Here is a 15,339-nt window from a genome sequence, read left to right as displayed (position 1 = left end):
CAGACACTGGCAAAAGTCTCCCACATAAAAGGCAGAGTCCAAACTAGAGAGAGAAAGTGCTCACAGGTAACAGAAGAAACTATAATATCCTCAAAGAGATAAAGAATGAATTGAAGCAGGAACAGGACACAATTAAAAAAGAAGCATGCAGAGAATTAGAATGCACTTTTTGAAATTAAAAATTTAAGAGAAAGGTCAGAAGATAGAGTTGAGGAATTATCCCAGAAAAATAGAACACAAATCAAAGAGATAGACAGTGGAAGAAAAAAAAAAAAAGGAAAAGAAAAATCAGAAGATCGATCCAGGAAGTCACCAGACTAATAAGAGCTCCATAAGAGAGAAAAGAGAATATAGACAGAAGGAAATTATTAAAGAAATAATCCAAGAATATTTCCCAAACCAAAGCACAGGAGTCTCCAGATTAAAAAGACACAATAAAAAGCCAGAAGAACACACCAATGCAAGTCATTGTGAAATTTCAGAATACTAAAGAAAAAGAGAAGATCCTAAAAGCTTTGGTTGGGGGGGACCCAAAAAAACAAAAATAGTCAACACGAAGACTCAATAATCAGAATATCCTCAGACTTCTTAGCAATAACACTGGATGCCATAAAATAGTGAAGCCAGGCCTTCAAAAGTTGTGGGAAAATTATTTCCAAAGAAGAATTATATAATAAAGTGTGAGGGCAAATTAAGGACATTCTCATACATATAAGGACTAAATATATTTTTACTTCTCATGCACCCATTTCTAGGGATATTACTAGAGGATGTGCTCCAGCAAAACAAGGGGGTCAAATATGAAAGGGGAAGACATGGTATTTGGGAAACAGGGCATCTAATAAAGGAGCAGCAATAGGAGTCCTGGGCTGACAACTGTGCAGCAGGCTTAGGAAGCAACCTGTCCAGATTGAAAGAGGAAGACAAATGGCTGGGAGGCAGGTCTCCAGGGAAGAAATGAAATTATATACTAACTGAGTTAACTTTTTGGGAAATAACATGAACAGATATTTGTCAGATCTGATGGCTTATTTAGGGGGAAAAAAACTAAGGATAGGAAGATAGAAAAATAAGTGAAGGAGGAAAATGATTAACAACAGGAAAAACAGAAAGTTGTTCAAGAAAGCAAATCTAATCATGGTACACTGCTTAGCTGGGTAGTGGGCATATTTACATAGTCATCATTAGGTAACCACTATTGATTTAACACAAAGTTATTGTTACTATCTTGGGAGGATGCAGTGGGAGCAGTAGGGGCAGGTGTATAATACTTAAGTCTTTATTATAAGAAAAAATCAATAGGTCATGTCTAAAATTGACAAACCAAGAAATATGCATTATAGGCATATTATTTAGATATTCAGAGGTAAATGCCAAAAGACTTGAAAGTAGAATGAGAAAAGTGAGGGAAGGGGATTGTTATATTTTATTCTAAGCCTTGATTATTTGATTTCTCAATAACCATGTACAGATAAAAATAGAAATTCATTTAAAAATATTATTTTCTAAGGCCATCGGACACTCCAGATTCGTTGCATTTCTCCCTAGATTTCTAAAGCATGACTTGCACTCTTCCCAATTCCAGGCTCATATCAGTTCCAATAAACTGCTGTTTACTTCGGCTTCCACTCAAACTTTTCCTTCACATTTATTCACCACGGGGCTCCTGCCTTGCACTCTCTGCTCTCTGGATGCTTATCAGTAAGTTCCTTTTCAGATGCCAATTGAAAGATTATTGACTGCATCAGACCCTGTATGTATTTTATTAGAGTTAGATTCTCATATCACCTGCTACTCATCACAAAAGTGTTATCTACCTCAAAATGAACAGATTACAGATCCCCTGGGACTTTAGAGTGGAGGTGAGGATACCAAATGGCTATTTTACAAAATGCCCTAAAGAGAGAGTATTTTGTAAGAAAATCAATTACACAGAATTATTTCATATCTGTATTTCTCATCATTTTTATAATCAAGTATATTTAACAGTCATCTGTTAGCATACGGTGCTACCCCAACTAATGGAAGAGATGTTCACATAGTGAGGTATAAGAACTTATTCTGGCTTATACATGATTTAACTTGAACTTTAGGCTAACAAGGACAGTTTGTTTGTGGCCTATTAAACATTCATTGTACATCTGCTTTAACCATTAACACAAAGAATGCAGTTTAAAAAATCAAAATGGAGTAACTGTGGTTCAAGCCTTCAAAATGGAGCTGAGTGGCCATTTTGGACACTGTTTCAGACATGTTCCTGGATTACTAAGAACTAATTTTCTGAAATGTATCAGACTCAAGGACACAACCATCCGTTCTCAAAACAATATCTGATAGCTGCCAGCTGCAACCTCACGGTCTCAAGGTCTCCCCTTGTAACTATGCAACCATTTGGGACAACAACCAATCCTTCCTTGGCAGGCAACCTTGCTTCTTGCCAGCTCCAATTATAATTCTTGACAAACAGCTCCTGTAATTTTGCAGTCTTTGCCTCCATAAGCCTCCTCCATTTTGTAGTCTGGCAGAACACAATTCAAGCGCTACTTGAATCTGTGTCTCCTGGGCTGTAATCTTCAGTTTGGCTCAAATAAAACTCTTTTCTACTCCTATTGTAGATTGGTTTATTGATTTTTTCCGTCAACACAACCAAACAACCAATAAACACAAATGGAACCCCCAGTTTCTAGAAACTTGCCCGTGTACAATAGACAAGATAATTTACAAAGATATCTTTTGGGAGATTATCAAGAATGACAAAATAAAGTAATATGACCTAAGTCACCACAAATAGAAAATAATTTCAGGGGTTTTTTTTGCGGTACACGGGCCTCTCACTGTCGTGGCCTCTCCCGTTGCGGAGCACAGGCTCCGGACGCGCAGGCTCAGCGGCCATGGCTCACGAGCCCAGCCGCTCCGCGGCATGTGGGATCTTCCCGGACCGGGGCACGAACCCATGTCCCCTGCATCGGCAGGCGGACTCTCAACCACTGCGCCACCAGGGAAGCCCAAATCTTAGGTTTAAATAGATTTCATAGTTTTACAAAAAGATGCAAACGAAGAGGAAAGATGCAAAATGTTGGATTTTTTAAAGCACTTTTCCTATGTCCACAGAAAGGCGGAAGGATACATTCTTACTCAACAATCCTTCCTCTAAATTACTTCACACTGACCACTTTCTCCCACGTTTCTTGAGATCACTGACTATACTATATTCCCAGGACTTCAAGGTCAACAATATTATCTCATGAAGATCAAAAGTCAACAGAAGAATTTAGTAAAGAAGCCAGTTGTAAACACAGTTTATACACAAAGTTGAAAGGAAGTCAAGGCCCTCTTGAGCCCTCTATGGGCCTGCATTGGACACTGCATTATGACGATGCCCTATCTGAATATGAGAATCATTTCGTTCTTGTTTTGCCCAGGATGGGGAGATTGTTATTTAAACTCAGTATTTTAATCAGAGTCAATCATTTGAAGCCTCAGTTGGCTCTACACGGTTTTAAGACAACAGCAGTTTCAGCCCTTTTCCCCCACCTCCATCCCCTGTTCTCCTTGAAGAGCAAAAACCAGGTTTAACCCTTTTAACTGATTCTTTTTATATTTGTATACTTAAGTGTTTTTCTTTTTTAACCTCATCTTAGGCACTACCTGTTGAAGACTTCAACAGATAAGGAAATTAGCTCTTCAACTGACTTCCCTAGGGAACTTCCATCCGCCCCGTATTCCTTCCCCCCAATTTTAGTTATATTTTAATATTCAGTGTTTTCATTATTTGAAGGCAACTCAGGGCCAAGCTACTATCACTATGATTTTCTTTTCCTGTGTAACATGATGTTTTCCCTAGAATTAATATTTTTAAAATTTGCTTGGTTTTCTGTGTACCGATCACTACTTCACCACCGACCTCTCTATCAGTTAAATACATGCCTTCATAGTAAATTCATTCACATCAGATTTTTTTCCTTTTCTTAAAGAAGTGCCTCAGGAGCCCTCTGACCTACCTCTGATCTGGTCTGGTGGCTCCATCCCTGCGGCACAGCTGTCATCTGAGTTCCCCCTTCACCACCATCCTGGGGATTCCTTCCTGCTGTCTCCTATGTTAGGTATCCACTTCCTATATCCCATGTCTTCGTCTTTCTTGATTCATTCCATTTTAGAGGAACACCTCCTTGAGTGACTTCCTGAAAAAGGTTATGTGGGAGGTAAATTTCTGAGACATTGTGGAGTAGATTACTGCCCCCGGCGATTTGCTGAGGAGCCACAACTGTCTGTAATTTGAGCAAAAAATAAACTTTTTTCAAGATACTGAGATTGAAGGGCCACCTCAGTAAAACCTAATCTAATTGTGTCTGGGAAATGTCTTTATTCAATATTTCCCTTTAACTGTTTGGATGAATACAGTTAAACAGGATGGAAACAGTTTTCCTTCAGAATTTTGAAGGCATTGCTCCACCATATTCTAGTTTCTAGTATTGCCCATGAGAAGTCCAAAGCCACTCTGATGCCTTTTAAAGGCATCTGATCCTTTTAAAGAACCACCCCCCCACCCCCGGGACTTCCCTCGTGGTGCAGTGGTTAAGAATCCATCTGCCGATGCAGGGGACATGGGTTCGATCCCTGGTCCGGGAAGATCCCACATGCCGCGGAGCAACTAAGCCCGTGCGCCACAACTACTGAGCCTGCGCTCTAGAGCCCGCGAGCCACAACTACTGAAGCCCGTGCGCCTAGAGCCTCTGTTCCACAACAGAAGCCACCGCACTGAGAAGCCCACACACAGCAATGAAGAATAGCAGTAAAAAAATACATAAATTAATTAATTAAAAAAAAAAGACCTCTCCCCCTTTTTCCTCTGGAAGCTTATAGGAGCTTCTCTTTATCACCATTATACTGAAATTCTGAGATCACAGGTCCTGATATTTGGTCTACTTTCACCCTCATGCAAGGCACTAGGCAGGCCCTTTCAGTCTGGAAATTCATGTCCTATAATTTTGCAAAAATTTCTTAAATAATCTTGTTGATGATTTCTTCCACTCCATGTTCTTTTTTAGGAAATTCCTATATCCAAATCTTGAACTGTTTTTCCTATCTACTCTTGCCTTTTTTTCTGCCTCTTTTTTCTTTTTGGCTCCATTTTCTGAGGTATTTCTGCAACTTTTTCTTTTCCCACTTCTACTTTTTCACTTCAGCTGTCATGTTTTTAATTTCCAGGAGTCTTTTCTGTTCATTTAATCTAGGTTCCCCTGAAAGCAGAGCCTGAGACAAAGGCTTACTTATAGCAGCTTATTTGGGAAGTCATTCCAGGGATAGGAGTGAGGGCCGGGAGGTGAAAATGTAAAGGAGGAAAAGACAATACGAGGATGTTTTCAACTACACCACTGCCCTGGGTAACTGGTGCTTGATTCTATCGGACCTTCTGAGAAGATTTATAAAAGGATTCTCAGAACTGTCCACACAGGGAGCAAAAAGTAGGAGTATTAGTGCCATCCCTCACTGGTCAAGGGTGAACCTCACAGGCTTAGAATTCCCTGCATTTCTGGGTTGCATGTATATGAATGTCAAGAAAAGTGGTGTCAGACTGAAACCATAAAGGAACGGACTCAGAGAGTAAGTGACTATATCAAAATCTGAAACTTTTGCGTGGCAAAAGGTATCTGTGGTAGGCTGAACAGTGGTTTCCCCAAAGACATCCCTGAGCTAACCCCCAGAACCTGTGACAGTTACCTTAGATGGCAAAAGGGACTTTGAAGATGTCATTAAAATGTGAAGATTATCCTGGGTTATCTGGGTGGGAACTAAATGTAATCACCAGGGTCCTTATAAGAGGGAGTCAAGAAGGTCAAAGGAAGAAGGAGATGCGGTGACAGAGTACGGGTAGGAAAGGAGATGCAGCATGGAGCCATGAGCTCCATGAGAACAGCCTTGGGAGGCTGGGAGAGGCAAAAAATGGGTTCTCCACTGGAGCCCTCAGATGGAATGAATCCTGATTGCTTTTAGCCCTTTTTCAGTCACTTCAGACTTCTGTTCCTGTAAGAGAATAAATGTGTGGGTTTTTTAAGCCACTAAATTTATGATAATCTGTTATGGCAGCAATAACAAACAAATTAGTTTCCAAGGGATCAAAACAGTATCCATACACAAAGATAAAATATGAATGACAGAATGGGCAAAATGCTTGGGACATATTTAACAAAAGACATTCTGAAAACATAGAGGATTCCTGTTTTTTTAATTCAATAAACACGTAGAAATTACTATGTCCCAGGCCCTAAGTGCTTTACAAATGCTAATTCACTTAATCTTCATAATAACTCTATGAGGTTCTTATTATCTGCCATCCGAGGAAACTGAGGCACAGAGGTTAAAGAACCTGTCCAACATTCCAAGAACCCTTAAAGAAATAACAACCCAAAAGAATATTAGCAAAAACACATTTGAAGATACCGTTATCAACTCAAGTCCTCTGGAAAGCATATACCAAGATGGAATAAGTGTAAAGGTCTATTGGCAGAAATGCCTGTGAACAGAAGAGGAAGCAGGAGAGGGAAAGAGCCTCAGACCACAGTGCAGGTCTGACACCTGTGAAGGGATAGCAGGGAGGAAGGAAGATTGGGTAGGAAGAGCCTCAGCCTGCAGTGCAGCTCTCGGTCTTGGCCGGGCTATACGGGGCAGGACTGGCCCAGTGCTAGTATCCCTGCCATGGTCAGTTACTGGCTGGGAACAGCCCAGGAAGAGTGACATATCAGTGTGAACCTGCAGCAAATCTCACAGATGTGGCAATTGGAGGCTGCCAGCTAACTGCAGTTTTTTTCAGGGGGTTCTCTCCTTTTCTTCAAAACACCATATTGAGGTATAACTGGTATACAATAAACTGCAAATATTCAGAATATACAATTTTGCAAATTTTTGTATATGTGTACACCCATGAAACTGTCACTATAATTAACATAGTGAATATATCCATCACCTCCAAAGGTTCCTCATGTCTCATTATAATCCCTTCCATCCACATCTCCCCTCTTCCCCAAGGAAACCACTGATCTGCAGTCACTATACACTAGTTTGCACTTTTTAGAATTTCATGTAAGTTAAGTCATTTAGTATGTACCCTTTCATGTCTGGCTTCTTTGACTCAGCATAATTATTTTGAGATTCATCTACCTTATTGTGTGTATAAACAGTTCATTCCTTTTCATTGCTGAATAGTATTGCTATGTATGGATGTGTCACAGTTTGTCTATCCAAAAAACCTGTTGATGGACTTTTCAGTTGTGTCTATTGATAGTGTTTTGGCTATTAATAAATAAAGCTGCTATGAACATTCAGGTACAAGTCTTTGAATGGATGATTAGACATATGTATAACTTTTAAAGAAACTGCCTGTTTTCCAAATGGTTGTAACAGTTCACATTCCTACCAGCAGTATGAGAGATTTGGTTGTCCCACATCCTTGTCAGCACTTGGTATGGTCAGTCTTTTTAATTTTAGCCATCGTAATAGATCTGTAGTGGTATTTTGTGATTTTAATTTTCATTTCCTTAAAAACTGAAGATGTTGAACATCTTGTGCTTATTTGCCATCTTTCCAACTTTTTCAGTTAAGTGTCTGTTCAAATCTTTTGTGTACTTTTGTTGAGGGGCAAGGGGAGTTTTGACAGTTTTACTCGTTTTTTTGTTTTGGTTTTTTTTATTTTAGTTATTTTTGGCTGTGTTAGGTCTTTGTTGCTGCACGCAGGCTTTCTCTAGTTGCGGTGAACAGGGGCTACTCTTCGTTGTGGTGCACAGGCTTCTCATTGCGGTGGCTTCTCTTGTTGCAGAGCAGGGGCTCTAGGCACACGAGCTTCAGTAGTTGTGGTATGTGGGCTCAGTAGTTGTGGCTCACGGGCTCAGTAGTTGTGGCTCGCGGGCTCTAGAGCGCAGGCTCAGTAGTTGTGGTGCATGGGCTTAGCTGCTCTGCAGCATGTGGGATCTTCCTGGACCAGGGCTCAAACCCGTGTGCCCTGTATTGGCAGGCAGATTCTTAACCGCTGTGCCACCAGGGAAGCCCAGTTTTACTGAGTTTTGATAGTTCTTTATATATTATGGATACAAGTCATTTATCAGATATATGCTTGCAAATAATGTTTTTCTGATGCGTGGCTTGTCTTCTTGTTCTCTTAAGTCTTTGGAAGAACATAAGATTTCAATTTTGAAGTCCATTTTTTTTTCTTTTATAAATTGTATCTGCCTAGCCAAGGACCCAAAAGATTTTCTCCTGGAAGTTTTATGGTTCAGCAGGGTCAGTAGTTGTGGGGCACAGGCTTAGTTGCTCTGCAGCATGTGGGATCTTCCCAGACTGGGGCTCAAACCCGTGTCCCCTGCATTGGCAGGCAGATTCCTAACCACTGCACCACCAGGGAAGTACCTAGCTTTTCACTTTAATTCTTCTTTTGCAGAATTGTTTTAGCTATTTTAGGTCCTCTGCTTTCCATATAAATTTTTAGAATCAGCATACCAATTTCTACAAAAAAAAAAAAAAGCCTGCTGGTATTTTAATTGACATTGCATTGAATCTATAAATCAACTTAGGGAAAAATGAGATCTTAATAATACCAATTCTTCTGACCCATGAATAAGATATATTACTCATTTTTTAACTGTTCTTAATTTCTCTCAGCAATCTTTTGTAGTTTCCAGTGCATATCTTGTGATGATTTAAATTTTTTTTAAAGTAGGTTCTTATTATTTATCTATTTTATATATAGTAGTGTGTATATGTTATTCCCAAATTCCTAGTTTATCCCTTTCCCCTACCTTTCCCCTTTGGTAACCATGTTTATTTTCTATGTCTGTTAGTCTGTTTCTGTTTTGTAAATAAGTTCATTTGTATCTTCTTTTTGTTTTAGATTCCACATATAAGTGATATCATATATTTGTCTTTCTCTGACTTTACTTAGTATGATAATCTCTAGGTCCATCCATGTTGCTGCAAATGGCACTATTTCATTCTTTTTTATGGCTGAGTAGTTTTACATATATATATACCACATCTTCTCTATCCATTCATGTCTTGGCTATTGTAAATAGTGCTGCTATGAACATCAGGGTGCATGTATCTTTTCAAATTATGGTTTTCTCTGTATATATGCCTACGAGTGGGATTGCAGGATCATATGGTAGCTCTGTTTTTAGTTTTTTAAGGAACCTCCATACTGTTCTCCATAGTGGCTGTGCCAATTTACATTACTACCAACAGTGTAGGAGGGTTCCCTTTTCTCCACACTGTCTCCAGCATTTATTATTTGTAGACTTTTTGATGATGGCCATTCTGACTGGTGTGAGGTGATACCTCATAGTGGTTTCAATTCATATTTCTCTAATAATTAGCAATATTGGGCATCTTTTCATGAGCCTGTTGGCCATCTGTATGTCTTCTCTGGAGGAATGTCTATTTAGATCTTCTGCTCATTTTCTGATTGAGTTATTTTTTTGATATTGAGCTTTGTGATATTAAAAATGTATTTGTCTTTTAAATTTCCATACCTGTTTATTGCATACAGTATACAGAAATAAAATTATATATGTTGATCTTGTAACCTGCAACCTTGATAAACTCACTTAGTAGTTTCAGTAGCCTTTTTGTAGATTCCATAGAATTCTCTATGTGTCCCGTCATGTTATCTATAAATACGGATAGTTACTTCCTCCTTTCCAATTTGGATGCCTTTATTTTTCTTGCCTTGTTGCACTGGCTAGTTTCCAGTATGACATTAATGAATGTCTCACGTGCACGAGAAGTATTCTGCTGTTGAACTGAGTGTTCTATGCGCCAATTAGGTCGAGCTGGTTGATGGTGGTGGTGTTCTTCTACATCCTTGCTAATTTTCTACTTAGAAGTTTTATTACTGAGTAAATTGTTGTATAATAAAGAATTTATTTAGTCTTTGTCCCTGGTTCCTGGGAATTAACCTCTAAATCTTAGGAATCTCCTGAGTGATAGAAGAGTCTTTGTTATTCATGGTGGGGCCCTAGGACCATGTCTTGAGTTTATACTAATGAGATAACTTGCGATGGGGCCTGGCCATGCCAGAAGGGCCAGTCATATGATTAGAGGGTTGGTGATCTTAGGCCAGATGTCTGGCCCATCCTTTGGGGAGATGCAGTGAGGTTGGAGATTGAGTTCTAGTACGTGGCCAATGATTCAATCATTCCTACATGATGAAACATAATGGACAGCCAAAGCTCAGGTGAGCTTCCCTGATTGGTAATAATATATGTATGTGCTGGGAGAGTAATTTGCCCTAAGAACATGGAAGCTTTGCATTTGGTACCCTCTCAGTTCTTACCCTATGTCTCTTCATTTGGCTGGTCCTGACATACCTTTTATAATAAAACTGCTAAGTATAGTGCTTTGTTGAATTCTGTGAGTCACTGTAGCAAATTATGAAACCGGAGGGGATAGACGGTACCCCTGAATTTGTAGCCAGTTGGTCAGAAGTGCAGGTGGCCTGGGAACCCCCGAGCTTGCAGCTTGTGTTTGAAGTGAGGGAGTCTCATGGAGGACTTTGCTTTTAACCAGTGAAGTCTGTGCTAACTCTGGATAGATGATGTCAGAGTTGCATTGTAGGTTTCAAATATAATTGTGGATTTTTGTTTCTTCTTTCAGTTCAGTTCAGGTTTTGCTTCATGCATTTTGAAGCTGTTTATGTGAAATCACATTTAGGATTATTATGTCTTGGTGAATTGGTGAATTTTATCAATATATTGTCCCTCTTTATGCTTGGAAATATTCTTTGCTCTGAAATCTAATTTTAAAAAAATTTTATTTTATATTGGAGTATAGTTGATTAATGTTGTGTTAATTTCAGGTGTGCAACAAAGTGATTCAGTTATACATATACATGTATCTATTCTTTTTCAAATTCGTTTCCCATTTTGGTTGTTACAGAACACTGAGCAGAGTTCCCTGTGCTATATGGTAGGTCCTTGGTGGTTATCTTGGTGGTTTTAATATAGTGGTGTGTTTATGTCATTCCCAAACTCTCAATTTATCCCTACCCCCCCACCTTTCCCCTTTGAAGTCTACTTTTTAATATTAACACAGTCCAGGTAGCTTTCTTTTGATTAGTGTTTGCATTGCATGTTTTTTCCATCCTCTTACTTGTAACCTACTTGTTACCTTCAAATACCATTATATTTGAAGTAAGCTTCTTGCAGAGAGTACAACTGGTTCTAGTATTTTGTGTTTTGATTCTGACAATCTCTGTGTGCTTTAACTATTTGCATTTGATGTAAGTGTTGATATGCTGCATTTAGGCCTACCACTTTGTTATTTGGTTTGTGTTTGTTTCCTATATTTTGCTCCTGATGCCCTTTTCTTGCCCCCCACTTTTTAAAAATGTTTTTTAGTATTTCATTTTATCTACTGTGTTATTATATTTCTTTGCATAGTTCTTTCAGTGATTGCTTGAGGGATGAGGATATCCATACTTTTCAGTCTACTTAGAATATTTTTTCACTTTGAGTGGAATGTAGAAAGTTTACTATCATATGGGTCTCTTTATCCTCCTCCTTTATGCTACTGATATCTTATGTATTACATCTACACACAGTGAGAACACCATATACGTTATATTTTATTTCTACTATCAAACGTATTTTAAGAACTCAACAGAATATTCTTTTAACCTAGATAATTACCATTTCTATTGCTCTTCCTTCACTCCTGAAATGTTTCAGTTTCCCTTATGGTATCATTTCCCTTCTAACTGAAGAACTTCCTTTAGTAATTCTTTTTTACACCAAGTCTGCTGGCAATGGATTCTCTTCCTTTTCCTTCATCCAAGAATGGCTTTATATCACTTTTGTTCCTGAAGGATATTTTCTGTGGATATAGAATTCTGGTTGACAATTCTTTCCTTTCAGCAATTTAGAAATATTGTGCCACTTCCTGCTGGCCTCCATGATTTCTGATGAGAAATCCAGTCATTCAAATAATTGTTTCCCTATAGATAATGCTTTTCACCGGCTGCTTTCCAGATCATTGTCCAGTTTCATTATGTTTGTGATTGGATTTCCATTATGATATGGATTTCTCTGGCCTTCTTGAATCTATAGGTTTTAAGTTTTTCACCAAATTTGGAGTTTTCTATGCCAGAAAATTTCTGATTGTATCCTTGACATTTTGAATATTGTTATCAACTCTGGGCCTTGTTTAAATCCTATGGAGAATTCAGAGTTTTTGTTTGTTTCAGGAGGTAGTCAACCTGGTAAGGTTGCAGGCAAAGGCTTTTTGTTTTTGTTTCTTTTGGTTACTTTCAGGTGTTCAACACCAGTCAGTTTTTGAAAGGTGAACTGACATTGGAATCATAGCCTACAGAAGACAGGTGCAGCTTTCAAAATTTTTGCAGTGCTTTTTGGACCTACTGCATGTGAATGCCTCCCAACTGCTGGTCTGGGATTTGGGTGGTGGTCTACCTATTCAGTTTCTAAGTCTTTAACATGCTGAAAAGAATCAGATCCACACACATTAGCAGATTGGGGGCAGACTCAGAACTACACAAACAGCTTTATAAGGTCACTTTTGTGAGTTCCTTCCTTTCTATGATCTCGCTGGTACTTTCTGATTCCTTCTATTGGTTCTCGGGCCAAAAGAAATCTGGCTTTAGTTACCCTGTGTACTTCTGCCACCATCTTTTGCATCCAGGGCCAAGCAGATAGAGAACAGAGAGAAAAGAATGAAGGCTGGTTCCACCCTCTTGGAAACACAGCCGTACTGGAAAGGTAGGGCTATCTCCCTGAGTTTTGGCTCCTGCAGGCTCCCATTGCCAGTAGTTGACACTGTCACCACCATGGGATTGCTTGGGGGTGGGCTGTAAGAGAACACAGAAAAGGCGGGGGAAAGAAAAAGGATTTCTGCACTCTCTCCGAATATTAGAAGTTACCCTTCTACTTCTTGGGTCAGACCCGAAGGCTTCTGGCACTCCTGGTCTGCACCCCAGTACTCACTTCTAGGTTTCCAATGTGTTGAATTCAGGCTGGGGGATACCAGAGGGAGGAAAATGATAAGACTCATTCATCACTGGTTCAGTGGTACTTCAAATTCTAGTCTTCTTGCCCAACCCACCTGCTATTTTCTTTTCAGAGTCCTCAAACAGCTGCTCTGTGCATTCATAGCTGTACTCAGTGGAAGAGCCATGGTGGAGTGTGCTTCTTCATCTTTATCTGGAACCAGCCCCATCACTACTTTTAATGTAAGAAAGAAGAATGAAATATTTTGACTTTCTTCTCATGCTATCATAAATTTTAACTGTAGAACTAGAGGAATATTTTCTGTTTTAAAAAAAAATAATACTGGGCTTCCCTGGTGGTGCAGTGGTTGAGAGTCTGCCTGCCGATGCAGGGGACGTGGGTTCGTGCCCCAGTCCGGGAAGATCCCACATGCCACGGAGAGGCTGGGCCCGTGAGCCATGGCCGCTGAGCCTGCGCGTCCAGAGCCTGTGCTCCGCAACGGGAGAGGCCGCAGCAGTGAGAGGCCCGCGTACCGCAAAACAAAAAAAACAAAAAAACAAAAAACAGAAATAATACTAAATACTATGATATTGCCATTACCACAACAAGGTATTTTTTACTAAAAGGGGAACAATAAATATTAACTAGGGATTTGGTTTTGTTTCATTTTTAGTAGGCAGAAAGGAGTACCTCTTACTGTCCTTGGGCAATTAATTTCACATTTCACTCATTTTGAATTAGTTTTACATACAGCTGACCCTTGAACAACACAGGGGTTAGGAGTACTGACGCTCTATGCAGTAGAAAATCCACATTTAACTTTATAGCCAGCCCTCCATAACTGTAATTCCAACCAACTGCAGATTGTGTATTACTGTATTATGCATTTTTGAAAAAAACTGGCATATAAGTGGATCTGTGCAGTTCAAACCCATGTTGTTCAAGGGTCAACTGTACTTTCAAGACGATTACCATCATATTGTTGTGTTAGATTTTTCTAAGGCTAACAGAAGGTATCAACTATAAAATGCTGCCAACACTGCCTCTAATCACTGACTTAGAGCTGTGACTAAGAGATTTTATATTTTTAAGACACAAAGTTGGCAAGCTAGGGAGAAAGGAGAAGCCAGCCCTTTCAACAGAGAACATATGTAGCCAACAACGCTTAATGGGCTCTGTGCTCCAAGGAGAGTGGGTCTTTCCAAGAGAAGAACAAAACCGCTAGCTGTACCTAGAATCTTAATTACTATGATGACTTCATTTGGATTACCTTAGAATAAGCAGCATTTGATCAAATACATCACAAAACAGTTTGCTAAAAATTAGTTCATGGGGAATTCCGTGGCGGTCCAGTGGTTAGGACTTGGGGCTCTCACTGCTGGGGCCCGGGGCTCAATCCCTCGTTGGGGCACTAAGATCTCGCAAGCCAGACATGCAGCCCCCCCACCAAAAAAAGTCCATGAAAGTGTGATTATAGTATCCAGAAATACTTCCTAATAAAAGAAAAAAAATCAGAGTATACAGCATTGCGATTTTCAGAATACATAATTTGGTGTTTTATTATTTATATGGTCTTTAAGAGATTCAATACTTTCACCACCAATTAGTTCTCTTAATAATTTTATTTTGTGTAGATACAAATAAACATGTTTTAGATTTAAGGATTTCAGTTTCCCTCACCACATAAGAACACTCCCCATGGGGACAATCTTGTTTTACCTCACCTGCCAAAAATGGCATTTGATAATAGACATAGCTCGGTAGAAAAGGCAAACGTTACTTATAAGTAACTATTCAATTACAATTATGAGAAAACTTAAGAGCTGGCTACTTATACCCAGTCCCCTGAAAAATAACAATCATAACAATAATAGTAATAATAGCTACCATTCATTGAGCTTTACTGTGTTCCAGGTACTGTGCTAAGGGCTTAAAGGGGATTATGCCATTTAATCCTCAAAGCCCTATGAATACTGCTGTCAGCCCAATTTCCAGAGAAGAAAATGGAGGCTTAGAGAAGTACTGTCTCAAAAGCCACAGAATTGGGGAACAGTGGAGCCAAGATTGCAACGCAGGCAGTCTGCCTTGGAACCCCTGCTCTTAATCACTGCTGCAAGCTACAAGGACTCAAAGAACTCAAACAGAAGTCCCCCCCATTCCCAGTTATCTTCATAAAATAGTGTTAAAAAGTGAAAGATGTAAATGAAAAAGAAAAAGGCCATAAAAACCTCTGGTTATCCTACTATGGGGGGAAAACACCAAAACCCAAAAAACCCTATACTATTTGATGTTACTTTCCTTTTTTTTTTTTTTTTTTTTGCGGTACGCAGGCCTCTCACTGTTGTGGCCTCTC

This window comes from Leucopleurus acutus (assembly GCF_964270905.1).
Source record: "Leucopleurus acutus genome assembly, chromosome: 2".
Taxonomy (NCBI): domain Eukaryota; kingdom Metazoa; phylum Chordata; class Mammalia; order Artiodactyla; family Delphinidae; genus Leucopleurus; species Leucopleurus acutus.
Note: the sequence above shows the minus strand (reverse complement) of the source record.